The sequence below is a fragment of the Phacochoerus africanus genome, chromosome 1, assembly GCF_016906955.1.
Source record: "Phacochoerus africanus isolate WHEZ1 chromosome 1, ROS_Pafr_v1, whole genome shotgun sequence".
In the NCBI taxonomy this organism is placed as follows: domain Eukaryota; kingdom Metazoa; phylum Chordata; class Mammalia; order Artiodactyla; family Suidae; genus Phacochoerus; species Phacochoerus africanus.
Window position 1 is genome coordinate 285,209,038 of NC_062544.1, and position 13,583 is coordinate 285,222,620.

Sequence of the window (13,583 nt, forward strand, 5' to 3'; positions counted from 1 at the left end):
ACCACTGCGCCACAACGGGAACTCCCCTATTTTCTGAGGTTTTTGATAGCACCCATCCTAGCGGGTGTGAGGCGGTAAAGGCTTATTTTATTCTTATTATTTTTTGGTCGCACCTGCAGCATATGGAAGTTCCCAGGCCAGGGATTGAATCTGAGCCTCCGCTGTGACCTATGCCATGGCTTCGGCAACACCAGATCCTTAACCCACAGCACCACAGCAGGAACTCCCAGGAAAGGATTATATTACATGTGATCTGCAGAGACCAGAGCTTAGAAAGAGCCATCAGTTTTGAAACTTTGGAAAATGAAAACGCCATCATTTTTTTTTTGTCTTTTGTCCTTTCGTAGGGCCGCACCTGTGGCATATGGAGGTTCCCAGGCCAGAGCCACAGCAACGCCAGATCTGAGCCGAGTCTGCAACCTACACCACAGCTCAAGGCAACGCCGGATCCTTAACCCACTGAGCAAGGGCAGGGACCGAACCCGCAACCTCATGGTTCCTAGTCGGATTTGCTTCCGCTGTACCATGACGGGAACTCCGAGAATGTCACCATTTTAAAAGACCTAAAAATAACTAAAAGAAGCTAAAAATAACTCAAAGAAGATGGGGTTTACGGGGTTTTCAAGAAGACTGCTGATGGAGGTGAGAAATGAAGGTTACCTCCTGTTTGCTAACCTGGCTGGGCCCCCTGGCCGCCCCCACCTGCTTACGTGACACAGGGAGGGGACAGGGAATGGGTCAAGTCTGCTGCTGAGGGCTACGATGGAGGCGTCTTCCCAAGTCACCATTCAAAGCAGCTCTCTCGACAGAAACGGAAGGCGGGCCACACACATACTACTTTTTAAGCTCTTCAGTCAAGTTCTGAAATAATTACAGAATCACGGGACGTTTCCGAAAGAGCACGGGGTGGGGGTGGGGGCGTCCCTCCGCCCCTTCACGGCTTCCCCCGAGGTGACACCTTATGCAGTGACATTCAGCATCACATCCCTCAGGGAACCACCGCACACACTGGGAACCAAGATGCTGACCTTGGCGCAACGTGTGCGCACGCAGTTCTGTCTCCTTATCACAGGTGCGCGCGCGCGCGTGTCACCGCCTCCGCAATCCAGATTCGGGAATGTTCTCTCACTCATGCGCCCCTTTAGGGCACGCCCTGCCCCCGCCACCCCAAACCCCTAGCAACCTCTAACCCTACAGGATGTAGGTCCTCCAACCTACCGCTGGACCGTGGCAAGAAAGCCACATAAATGGAACCGCACAGTGTGTGGCTTTTCTTCACCCGGCAGAATGCCCTTGGGATCCACGAATGTCACTGCAGGCATCAGCAGGGCATCCCTCTCACTGCTGGGTAACAGCATCCCCCGGCGTGGGGGTAACCACCCACTCACTGAAGGACACTCGGTTTTGTCCCCATTTGGGGCTCTTCCAAATAAAGCTGCCATGAACACCTATGCACAGGTTGCTCTGGACATCGACTGCCATTTCTCCGGGCTGCAGGCTCAAGAGTGTAATTCCTGGGTCACAGGTTAAGTGGTTGTTTGGTTTTCAAAGAAATGGCCACACTGCCAACCTCCGAGAGCTCCCGCTTCTCCGCATCCTCGCCGGCGTCTGGAGTCTCCATCTTACTGGAGCTCTTCTCGCTGTGGTTTTCGCTTGCATTTCCCTCCTGGGTAGTGACACTGCACATCTTTTCCTGGGCTCATCTGCCGTTTCTAAATTCTCTTCAGTAAACGTCTCTTCAGGGAGCTTCCAGTGTGGCTCAGCAGGTTATGAACCCAACTAGTATCCATGAGGATGCAGGTTCAATCCCTGACCTCAGTCAGTGGGCTAAAGGATCCAGCACGGCCGTGGCTGTGGCCGAGGCCAGCAGCTGCAGCTCTGATTCATCCCCTAGCCTGGGAACTTCCACACACTGCAGGTGCAGCCCTAAAAAGAAAAAAATAAAAGTCTCTTCGCGTGTTTTGCCCGTTTTCTGATGGGACTGTCAGTTTTTTTCACAGCTATGTTTTCAAAGTTCCTTACAGATCGAGGCCCGTGGCTCGAACACCCGCCTACAGCGTGCCTTTCCATCTGTGTCATGGGGCGTTTCATGGAACAAAGGTTTTTAATTTTGATGAAGCCTGACTCACTGATTTTTCCTTTAATCGATCATGCTTTGGTATCATAGCTAAGACCTCCGTGCCAAGCCCTAGGTTCCAAAGGGTTCCTCTTTTGTTTTCTAGAAAAGTCTTACAGTTTCATCTTTTACATTTAACTCTATTATCCAATTCGAGTGTTTTTTTTTTTTTTTCCTTTCTACAGCTGCACCTGCGGCATATGGAGGTTCCCAGGCTAGGGGTCAAACTGGAGCTGCAGCTGCCGGCCCACGCCACGGCCACAGCAACGCCAGATCTGAGTCACATCTGCAACCTAAGCTCAGCTCAAGGCAACGCTGGATCCTTCCCCTGCTGAGTGAGGCAAGGGATCAAACTCACATCCTCACAGAGACAGTGCTGGGTTCTTAACCCACAGAGCCACAACGGGAACTCCTAATTTGAGTCAGTTTTTGTTTCCATGTGAGGCTGGGATCCAAGTTCATTTTCTCGCCTACAGGCGTCCGGTGCATCAGCTGCCGAACTGCTTTTGCTCCACAGCCCCGTTCTCGTGGGTCTCGGCGGGGTCTCGTCTCCTGCTCCCCGACTCTGAGGCCGTCCCTCCTCCACGACTGCACTCGGCAGACATCAGCCAGTACAGTCCTGACCACCTCTGCTTTAGAAGAATCTGAAAATTCTGCAGAGTGGCTCCTCCCGCTGTATTCTGCTTTTTCAAATCCCTTGAGCTATTCCAGTTCCCTTGCCTTTCCGCGGACATTCTAGAACAGGAGTTCCCGTTGTGCTCAGTGGGTTAAGAACCTGACCAGGGAAAGAAAAAAAAAAAAAAAAAAGAACCAGACTAGAATGAGGATGAGGGTTCAACTCCTGGCCTCACTCAGTGGGTTAAGGATCCGGCATTGCGGTGAGCTGTGGTGTAGGTCGCAGATGCAGTTCGGATCTGGCGTGGCTGTGGCTGTGGCATAGGCTGGCAGCTACAGCTCCAATTCGGTCCCTAGCCTGGGAACACTATATGCCGCAAGTGCGGCCCTAGATAATAAAATTTTAGAATAATCTTGCCTATATCCACAAAAAAGCTTGTTGGGATTCACATATGTAATTTTGGTGACATTTTATTCAACAAAATACACCCAGAGTATTATCATTTCCTATATCGTATAAAAATGATTAATGAATTTTCTCACACTGAGTCTTAGATGCCCAGTGTGTACTTTATACTTACGGGCTATTTTAATCTGGATCTGCCACATCTCAAATGCTCAGTAGCCAGCCCTGCCCAGGGGCTCAGGGAAACTTCTTTCAAGCAAGGAGGACTTGTTCCCACGGGGCACACAGCCTTGTGGCGATGGTAAAAGCACGAAGGGGAAAATCTGGAGGGTGAAACAGCTAACCAACAAGAGCAACTTTCAGACACGTGCTGTAAACAATCCTGAGGGATGCTCTGCGGGGGGCGGGGGTGGAATCTGTGACCAGTACATTTGTGAAACATTTCAGATTCCCATTCTGGGGTCTTGATACGCAATGGCACTTTGAAGGCCCTGAGAAGTCCTGCAAAAAGAATCTGTTGACATGTTCAGCCCCGCCGTTCCTGGACTTATGTGCACACGCTGGCTGATGGGCTAGAGAATCACGGCTGAGCACAGACTCTGGATGTGACAGACGGAGGGAAGGGCCGGGCGCTATGGTGACAGGGCAGGTGCCAGGGCCCAGCTGCGAGTGAGAGAACCTCCAGGGAGTTGTTTCCTCTCCCTGGGCTCGGTTTCCTCACCTACTCAACAGAAGCGCTGCACTGTCTGCTCTGAGCCGCCTTCCCACCTGTAAGGCACAATTCTGAAGTTCAAGTTCATCATCAGGACTTCAAAGCACGGTGGCTCTCAAAGGTCTCCATCCTACAATGCTCGGTCCCTGCATTGCATTTCGCTGTGTATGTATTTTTCTTTTCTTTTCTTTCCTTTTCTTTTTTTGTCTGCGCCCATGGCATATGACGTTCCCAGGCCAGGGATCAAACCCAAGCCAAGTTGAGATCTATGTTGGAGCCTCGACCCACTGTGCCAAGCCAGGGACCAACACCACACTGCCCAGAGACAACCCCAGGCCCTTAACCCCTGTGCCACAGCGGGAACTCCTATGTATTTTTCAAAAGCAAGCTTTCAGTGTTACAAAGAAAAGGCACAATACAGCCATCACGCTGCACTGCTTATTAACTGACGCAGTGCAAACTCATGAACTTGGGGTGACAATGCTGTAAGCTAGCTGTAAGCGCCTTCTCTCTCTGATTTCCCCCTCGACACGATGCCCTGCTCCAGACAGGTCGCCCTGTTCCCTGCTCCCACGCCCAGGAGCTCTCCCTTCTGGACGGTCCCTGACCCTCCATTACCCTCTGTGCCACCAGCGCCACCTCGTCCATCTCGGTCTGCCTTCATCTCTCCCTCCCTCCGTCCGTCTGTCTGTCTATCCGTCTGGCAGCACTGCCGTTTTTAAAGCCCCCGCTGTCACCGTTTCTGCCCATAAATGCACCCTCTGGGCAGAACCCCAGTCTGAGGGCCCGGCCTAGCCCAGGGCTCAGGGACGTGACACAACATTTCACAGCCTGACATCTCATTTCCAAGAGCCCCTTCATTCGACCCACTGGTACCCCATCCAGGACACGCAGGCTGATGTTAGCTCATGAAACCAGTCCCCGTAGCTTAAAATAGGATGAAGCCAGAACAGCGGGCGTCTGCCGCAGCCACAAAGAAGCATGCCTGCACCCCAGCTCCTCCAGGGGTACCAGGCTCCTGGGCACAGAAGACAGGGGTGGGAGGGGCCCCAACCGGTCTCCGCCAACCCCAGGTTCGGTCTCGCCTCCTCTGCACGGGGACGACAGGCCCCCAGGCCCACAGGCTCTACTCACATCCATCCGTGCCCTCAAGGTCAAAACTGGCCCCAAGCCAGCTCAAGCCCCCTCTCAGGACAAGGCCCTTCAACAGGGTAGAGCTGCAGGCCTTTCTCTGCCACTTCCTTCTTCTTTCCTAAGAGAATTTTTATCTTCTTCCTGAGATTGGCCATAAAGCACACAAGCAGCTTCAGATCCCACAAGCACCCACCCAGCACATCACCCCCCACCCACCCCCGTCTTGCACCCCCTCCCAGGCCAAACACGCGCACGACTTCTGGGTTTTATGCTACATCTGCCTCGTGCGGATCCTGGGGGCCCTGGGTCCCCCAACTTCGGGTGTTATGTTTTAGTTCTGATTGTGCGCATGGACCCCTGGCTTCCACACACACGTCTCCCCGCCCCACTTGCAACACCCTCTGATAGACCAGTGAGTATAAAATCGTGGCTCTGGGGAGTTCCCATCATGGCGCAGGAGAAACGAATCCAACTCATATCCATGAGGATGCAGGTTCGATCCCTGGCCTCACTCAGTGGGTTAAGGATGTGGTGTTGCAGGCCGGTGGCTGCAGCTCAGATTTGACCCCTAGCCTGGGAACCTCCATATGCTGCAGGTGCAGCCCTAAAAAGCAAAAAAAAAAAAAAAAAAAAAAGCTCTGAGAGTACTAACTGCTTGCCTAAAAAACTATGTGATGGATATATTTATTTTCTAGTATAAGTTTCTTTAAAGGTAATCGATTATTTTTAATATCTCCTTAGTTTGTGCTTGTGTGTGAATTTTGCTTATTGCTGTGTTATATTTTGTCATGTTTTAGGTACATTGTAGATTTGTTGTGTGGTTGCAGGTCCTGTGTTGCTGTTGGTGTGTAGATTTTGTTGTGTTCTGTGTAGCTCATTGTGTTGTTCTTATGTGGATTTTGCTGTGTGCCGTTTTGTGTAGGTTCTATACTATTTGTGTGTAGATTTTGTGTTGTTGTTTGGTCAGACCTTGCTGTTTATGTGTAGATTTTGTGGTGTGCTGTTTTGTGCCGGTCTTGTTCGTGTGCAGATTTTGTTGTTTTGAGCAGGTCTTGCTGTTTGCGTGTCGATTTTGTGGTGTGTTGTTTTGCGCAGGTCTTGTGCTGTTTGTGTGTAAATTCTGTTGTGTTGTTTTGTGTGGCTCTTGCGCTGTCTGTGTGCAGATTCTGTGGTGTGTTGCTTCTGCTGTTTGCGAGGAGGTGTTGTGGTTGTGCGCACGTGTGCAGATTCTCCTGGTGGCGGCAGTGTTGGGGAGGGGACCCCTGCTACATCTTCCCGCATGCACAGCAGCTTCTCTTTCGCCCCAGGTTCCGGGGGTCAGGTGGTGTTGTCCCGGGGGCTCCCCCGCGCTGCAGGAGTGGCCCCTCCTGACCCACTCCCCCTCAGGTCTGACAGGGGCCACAGGAGGCCTTCCCTCCACTGGGACCAGAACTCGTCTGTTCTCGTGAGTATGGAGCTTCTGTCTCCTGAGCCCCCCTGCTTCCATGTTCTTGGTTAACTCCTTGGCTGGGGGGCTCACTTCCCTGCAGCTTCCTTGGAAGGGTGCCTGGAGGGCGTCTCTCTAGAGGACTTGCCATATCTGCAAACGTCTCCACTCCCAGCTCACCGGCCAGCTGCCCTGCCTGGTACCCAGTCAGTCGTTCCCCTGCAGAAGGCCGGATGTGGGCTCCCACGGAGGAATGATGACTTTCCAGGAGGCAAAACTTCTGTATGCGGCCCCCCCGCCTTCATCTGTTTTAGCTCCAGGGACCTGAAGTCTCACGGCCTCGATGCAAGCCCGGGCCGGCCCTTCCAACCGGGCACTCCTGCTATCCTCAGATTTTCTTGTGTTATTTCTTTAATCATTTCTTCTCTTTCCTCTTTTGGAAGCTCTTAGTTCCATCAAAGGTGACACCTGCTTTCCTGAGGTTCCCATCTGGTTCTTTAGGAGGGATTTCTGAGCAAAAGGAGACCGGTCCACAGATGCCGTCTTAAAAACAGAAAGTGAGGCGTTCCCGCTGTGGCACAGTGGAACCAAATCCGACTGGTATCCATGAGGACGCAGGTTCCATCCCTGGCCTCGCTCAGTGGGTTAGGGATCTGGCATTGCTGTGGCTGTGGTGTAGGCAGGCAGCTGTAGCTCTGATTCAACCCCTAGCCTGGGGAACTTCCAGATGCCACAGAAGTGGCCCTAAAAAGCAAAAAAAAACCTGAGCTGGCATAGACCTTTTCAGGCTGATTCGAGCTCTAATGGGCAGTCATCCTTTGGCTTAACAGAAAAAGGGTGTGTGTGGGTGTGTGGGTGTGTGGGTGTGTGTGTGTGTGTGACCTGATTCTTACTTAATGCTGGGCTTTGTGAGACAGACTAGATATTTTAAAACTAAGCACCCTGGGAGCACTGGTGGTGAAAAATACTCATTCTCAGCAGAAGGGTGGGAGCAGAGTGGAAAGAAAGAGAAGCCGCAGAGAACAAAGTCCCGAAGAGTCAGCTGTGCGGGAGGAAGGGACCCAGAGGGACAGGGGGACGGAGACCACAGGGTCAAGGAACGGAACGAAGTGGCCTGGTCAGAACAGGCATTTTGTAAACCTCTTGACGACTATGGCATCAAAACTGCATTTATGTTTCTGGTCACAGTAAAAGGCCAACTTATTACAACTAATTAGCATGTATAGTTTTTAAGCTTCCCGAAGGCCACAGGCCTTGGGCATTCCTCCCCAGCAGGCATGTCCCTTCTCCCAGAGAGGCAGCGGGAGTGACAGTCCCGCCACGTTACCCCAGGAAGGCCCCTTGCAGGGTGTGACATAAGTTCCCCTCCAGCTGCGTCGCGGCGGAAGGCCATTTCCTGAGGGTTTCTGGCCCTGCCTGCAGCACGTCCGCGCCTGAGCTGGCGAAGCAGATGCTGCTGAATGTCAAACACAGAGCCAGTAACACCCAGCACCTCCAGGTGACAAAAGGTGTCACCTCTGGGAAGCCCAAGCTTCGACTTTATATCAGTTGGTGGAAATAGGACCCCACACCCGCTGGGAAACTCCAGAGGGGGACCAGAGCTGGGCTTCCTTGGATCTTATTAGGACCCGAGGCCTCCCCTAGGCCCCCGCGGTGACCCTGAGCTGCTCCTCCATGACGACCGAGGGCTCCTCTCACCCACATCATCCACGACTGGCCTCCCAGCCTCCATGACCCCTTGTTTCCTCCTCTAGACGCTCTCCCTCCATCTGTCAAACTCCTACCTAAACCTTAAAACCTCATCCGAAGGGCCCCTCCTCGCGGAAGCCCCTTGGCCACGCCCACCACGCACCACACTGGCAGGTCACACCCACTTCTCCCAGGAAGCCCCACCCACCTGCACCTCCCTAGTTCCGCATCTCTCTCTGCCAAAGTTACACCCCGGGATTATTCACACCAGCCTGCAGGAGAGCTCACTCCTTAAAATGAACAGGAGCGTTTTCTTTAAGGCCACCTCCCTGATGCCCGACCTTCCTCTCGCTGCAAAAGTCCGGGGAAGAACTCGGGTGGCTTCTCCCCCGAATGGGCGGACCGGCCCCGACCCGAGCGCTGCTCCCTGGAGCACCGCGCCCCCCCACCCCGCAGCTCACGGCCCCTCTGCGCTCCCGTCTCTCATCCAAAGCCACCAAGGCGGGCCAACCCAGGCTGGCTCCGTGCTCCTCTCCCTCTGGACCCGACATGCACCCACCATCACCTGCTGGAGTCCACCCAGGCCCCTGAGACCCCCCTTCCCACGCCTGGTTCCAGGTATGACCGACCTCTGCCAACCATCCCACCAAAGTGTTTTATAAAATGCTATTTCCAGCTCTTCAGCTGACAGTGGGAACTGCGCACCTTGGTTTAAACAGCCGAAAGGGACATAATTTCCAGCGTACTATAAATGTTAACTTCGTAAGATCACACCTTTATGCGGCTCTTCTACACACGTCTGTTGGAACCTCAGCACGACCGGGGGTGATACCCACCGCCATCACCAAGCAGGTGGACACACTCCCCGCTGACCTGGGCCGATTCTCGTCACTGTGGCCGCTAAACCCACCTTTACATCTGCGCTGGAAACGACCACCAGACATCGTGGTGATGCCTCTAGACCAAATCAGTCTGGATCTCCTAGGACCCCGAGGTTGTGCTAATCTCTCCTGGTCTGAGTTCTTTTTTTTTTTTTTTTGGCATATGGAGGCTCCCAGGCTAGGGGTCGAATCGGAACTGTAGCCACCGGCCTACGCCAGAGCCACAGCAACGCAGGATCCGAGCCGCACCTGCGACCCACACCACAGCTCATGGCAACGCCGATCGTTAACCCACTGAACAAGGCCAGGGACCGAACCCGCAACCTCATGGTTCCTAGTCGGATTCGTTAACCACTGCGCCACGACGGGAACTCCTGGTCTGAGTTCTGGTTCCACGAGTTGGGACGCCACTGGTCAAAATGGAAACGCTGCCCACACGGGGTAGCGCAGCCGCCTGGCACAGCGCTGGGTTTAAGGAGGGAAACAGGACATTTCCCCAATCCATTCACATTCTTGCGGAATTCGATTCCACTCTGTTCCTATTCTTCATCTTTACCCACGTGGGAGCAGGAACCCGGCTCCACAGACCAGCTGCTGGGGAGGGGAGAGTTTCCTGATCACCCCCACTTAGCAAGGACCACCTGCCTGAGGTCTCTCAGGCACCGTGGAGTCACCGATCCCCTCGTGCTGGTGGGGACCTGAGCTCCCCCTGGCCCACACCCACTGGGGATGGGGGGTCACCTTCCTTGGGATGGGGCCACTTACGGAAGGTGGGGACCAGACCATGGGCCCTGGGCAAGGGTCGCCCCATCCCAGGGGGTGTCTGAAGACGCCGCTGGTCCAGAGAGCCCTGATCCCCCGGCCACCCCGACCCACACACCTGTCAGCTGCACAGTCCCCACCTGGACCAGCAGCCAGGCCCTCCTCGCTCTAGAAATGCTCTGTATCCTAACACCTCATGTCCCCCCACCCCCAGCCTGTTTCTGGGAGACTTTTGTTGGGCCTGGACCCTCGCCCCTCTGCAGTGGCGGTCATCTCTAAAAAGACCCAGATCCTATTCCACGCCTGCCCAAAGCCCCCACTGGTGTCCACTGGCTCAGGGAAAACTGAATTCAGTGTAGCCTGTGCTGCCCCAACTTGACCACAGAAGCTTGCGGCCAGCCCAGGGCCTTTGCCCTTGGCACTGGTTGGCTTGTGACACCCCCCACCTCAGATCTCCCCGAGGGCCTCGCGGCCCTGGTCTCTGTTCAGATGTCCCCCCTCACACAGAACTTCCTGGTCCCTGCCGCCCACATCCCTGCCTCCACCTGCCATCCTTCCTGCCTTTCTGCCTTTTCTAGGGCCGCACCTGCAGCACATGGAGGTTCCCGGGATAGGGGTCGAATCGGAGCTGTAGCCATCGGAGCAATGTGGGATCCGAGCCGCGTCAGCAAGCTACACCACAGCTCACGGCAACGCCGGATCCTTAACCCACTGAGCAAGGGCAGGGATCGAACCCGCAACCTCATGGTTCCTAGTCGGATTGGTTAACCACTGAGCCACGAAGGGAACTCCTGCCTTCTTCTTCTCTGCATTCTAAGCACTGTCTACCTCCCTCGTCCACGGGCAGGGGCTTCCCTCTTGCTCTGCAGTGCCTGGCACGTGACAGCTGCTGAGCGGACGGCCAATGAACATGCGCATTCGTGAACCTCGTGAGATGAACTGGATGGGTGTCGTCAGGCACGCTTCCCAAGTGTCGAACGCAGGCTGAGACAGCATTTGAGTCACAGCTCACCGTCTCAGCCTCTCACATCCCAAGTGCACGCAACAACTGCCTCCAGAGCCTTAAACCTGCAGAATGGGAGGCGTGTTTTCCTCCTGGCTGTCCGCACAGATGATGGTATCGAAAGAATATGATCTATGAGAGGTATTTAAACCCCAAGCTAAGGGGGTCCTTTCTCACATTCCTGGAAAAGCTAATGGGGGTTGCGGGCAGGGTTGACTTGGGAATTGATTTATTGGTCTCCAGGAAAGAAAGAACTGTTCCATCTGCTTAGAAAATCAACCATATTATTGTACTCTTCGTCCGCTACTCTTCTGCAAAAACATGAAACACAGATACAGGAGAACGACACTTTATAAAGGGTAAATCTTATTGTTTCTCCGCTTTCAAAAGTCAAACTACAGTTCTCTTTCTCAACCATTCACCATAAAAGGCAGGGATGTCAGTGAAACACAGAAAAGCAGAGTGGAGCAGTGAAAATGTGGAAAATGTGAAAATGTCCAGGTTTGAAACAAAATACAGTGTGTGGGGTGGTGTGGGGCAGGCGGACTTATAAAAACAAAGTGTCTACATAATTGCACTCTCCAGGGAAAGGTCTCATTGTTACCTTTTAAGATTTCTGCAAAACCAGTTGTTCATGTACTTTTCATCCTTAAAAAAACCTCCAGGAACCAAGCTGGGTTCTCCAAATTTATCTGGTGAGTCCAGATTTTTGGAGAGTGGCTTAGGCAAAAGTGGGTTTTGTGGGTTGACAGCTTTAAATGCGTACCCTGCTCCACGTGTCCCTGATGGCACACTTGTTTCTACCATTTTAATCTACCCCGGGTGGGGGAGGGGCCAACTTCTGTGCATTTGTGAAAAAGATCTCAACAACACTGAGAGCTTAATAAACACAGAATAGTCATAACTGTCAGGTAGGGCGCTCTCTCCACTCTGCGTTTTCACCTCTGTCTTCTCAAAGCTGACCCTTAACGCGAATACCCGTCCCCCGGCCAGAGGCCACGTGGCCAGCTGGTCCACCTGTCCGCGCCTGGGCGGGGCCGGTGCGCCCCTTCCCAACACAGCCTCCCACCTCAAGGGCGGGGTTGGTTGGGTCACAGGTCCACGGATTTCGCTACCTTGCCTCTGCCACCCCCGGGTTTACGCAAACGGGATGATGTGGGGGCCTTGGCAACCCCATCGCCCGAATCCAGGGGTCTGCTTTTCCAATCGCAGGAGCCAGGGTCCAGGGACCCTCCCCGTGCGCCCCCGGGGGCTGGGCCCAGGACGGGGACAGTGACATCACGAGGGACCGTCGGCGACGAGGGCGCCCGGGGGCGGGACCGCGGGCCGGGGGCCGGGGGCGGAGGAGCCCCCGCGCCGCGCCCACGGGCGAGCGCGGCCCCGGCCCCGCGCCCGGAGCAGGCCGGCGGGGGGGCGATGGGCGGCGAGGCCCGCGGCGGGGCCGGCGGCGGGCGGGCTGGCGGCGCGCAGGGCGATCCCGGAGCGGCTCCGGGAAATCCAGCCGGGTTTTGACTCCGATCGCCCACGGTGCCCGCAGCCGGCGAATGTAACAAAGAACAGGCGGCATGGCGGCTGGACCGGGGCGGGCGGCGGGCCGGGCGGGGCCGGGGGCGGCGGGCCGGGCGGGGGCGCGCGGGGGCGGCGGGCCGGGCCGGGCCGGGACGGCGCGCGCGGGGGCGGGCGGCGGGCGCGGGGCCCGGGCTTTACCTGCCTTTGGAATGTGCAGAGCGGGATCGGATCCGGACTCCGGGTTGCGATCCGCTCCGGAAACTGCGCAGTACCGGAAGCCGGGGGGCGGCGGCGGGGCATTGTGGGAGTTGTAGTCCTCCGGGGGCGCGGGCTGCGTGGACGCGGGAGCGGGGGAGCCGGCGGCTTGCACCTGGAGCGGGTGACGGGGCTGCGTGGACGCGAGAGCGCGGCGTGGACGCGAGAGCCGGGGAGCGGGAGGCCTGGGCGCGGAAGCTGGACGTTTGGACCAGAACGGAAACGGTGGAGCGGGCGGCATGGACCAGGGAGAAGCAGGGCGCGCGGGTCGTGTGGACGGAGAAGGTGGCACAGACCAGTGGAACGGGAGCTTCTGGGGTAGACGGGGCAGTGGGATTGAGGACCGCGTGGACGAGGGGGAGCGAGGGTGGTGTAGACAGGACTGCGACAGGGCGCAGGCGGGGTGAGCGGGTGGCTGGATCCGGATCGGCCGGGAAAAGCGGGGCGGGTTCCGGCTGCCCTTTCCCCGGGACGGTAGGGAGCGTCTGGCGGCCACGCGCGGCCCCTTCCCTGGTGGCGCAGGCTGGTACCGCGACCCCCGACAGCTTCGCGCTGGCAGCTCGCACAAGCACCCCTTTCTTCTGATGGCTGCTCTGAACCTTTGGGGGATTAGGTGGGAGAGGAAGTCGAATTTTTTCTTTAAAACGGGCCTAAGATTTGCTGCCCAATCATAATGAGTTCTGAATTTAGCCCAGAGTTGCTGCAATCTCTGGTCATTTTTCTGTGCACTCAGTAAATGCTTAGAAGCCCTTGCTCAGCCCCTAGGCGCGTGAAGGAGAGGGAGGCCAGCAGCGCTCTGGCGAGGGAGGCCAGGCCAAGTGAGTCCTCGAAATCCCCCCCTTAACCACTACCCCGCCGCACTGCTGGGTGGAAGGTTCACAGGCAGACTGCTCCCTGGCTCTGCCTCCCTCCCAAGCTTGGCCTCTTGACGCCCCCACCATCCAGTGGACAAGAGGGTCAGAAAGTCTTAGAAGTAGAGGGACCAGAGGGTCATTTATCTAGGCCAGGACAGGATTCTCAGATGTACAGTCATTCATTTCTGCCTGGCAGAAACCCTCATTAATCAAGTCGAAGA

At 55.6% G+C, this 13,583-nt stretch overlaps 1 protein-coding gene across 2 annotated transcripts in view; it reads right to left on the bottom strand.

Moving 5' to 3' along the window:
* PRDM15 (PR/SET domain 15) overlaps positions 1–12,516 on the bottom strand; it is a 66,835-nt gene extending 54,319 nt beyond the window's left edge. The window contains exon 1 of one of the 2 annotated variants that reach the window (XM_047797041.1): positions 12,456–12,516. The gene's annotated coding sequence lies outside the window, so the exon portion shown is untranslated. Of the gene's footprint in view, positions 1–12,451 lie in introns of both variants that reach the window. The other variant, XM_047797048.1, reaches the window with a different exon arrangement.
* Between the last annotated feature and the right edge of the window lie 1,067 nt (positions 12,517–13,583).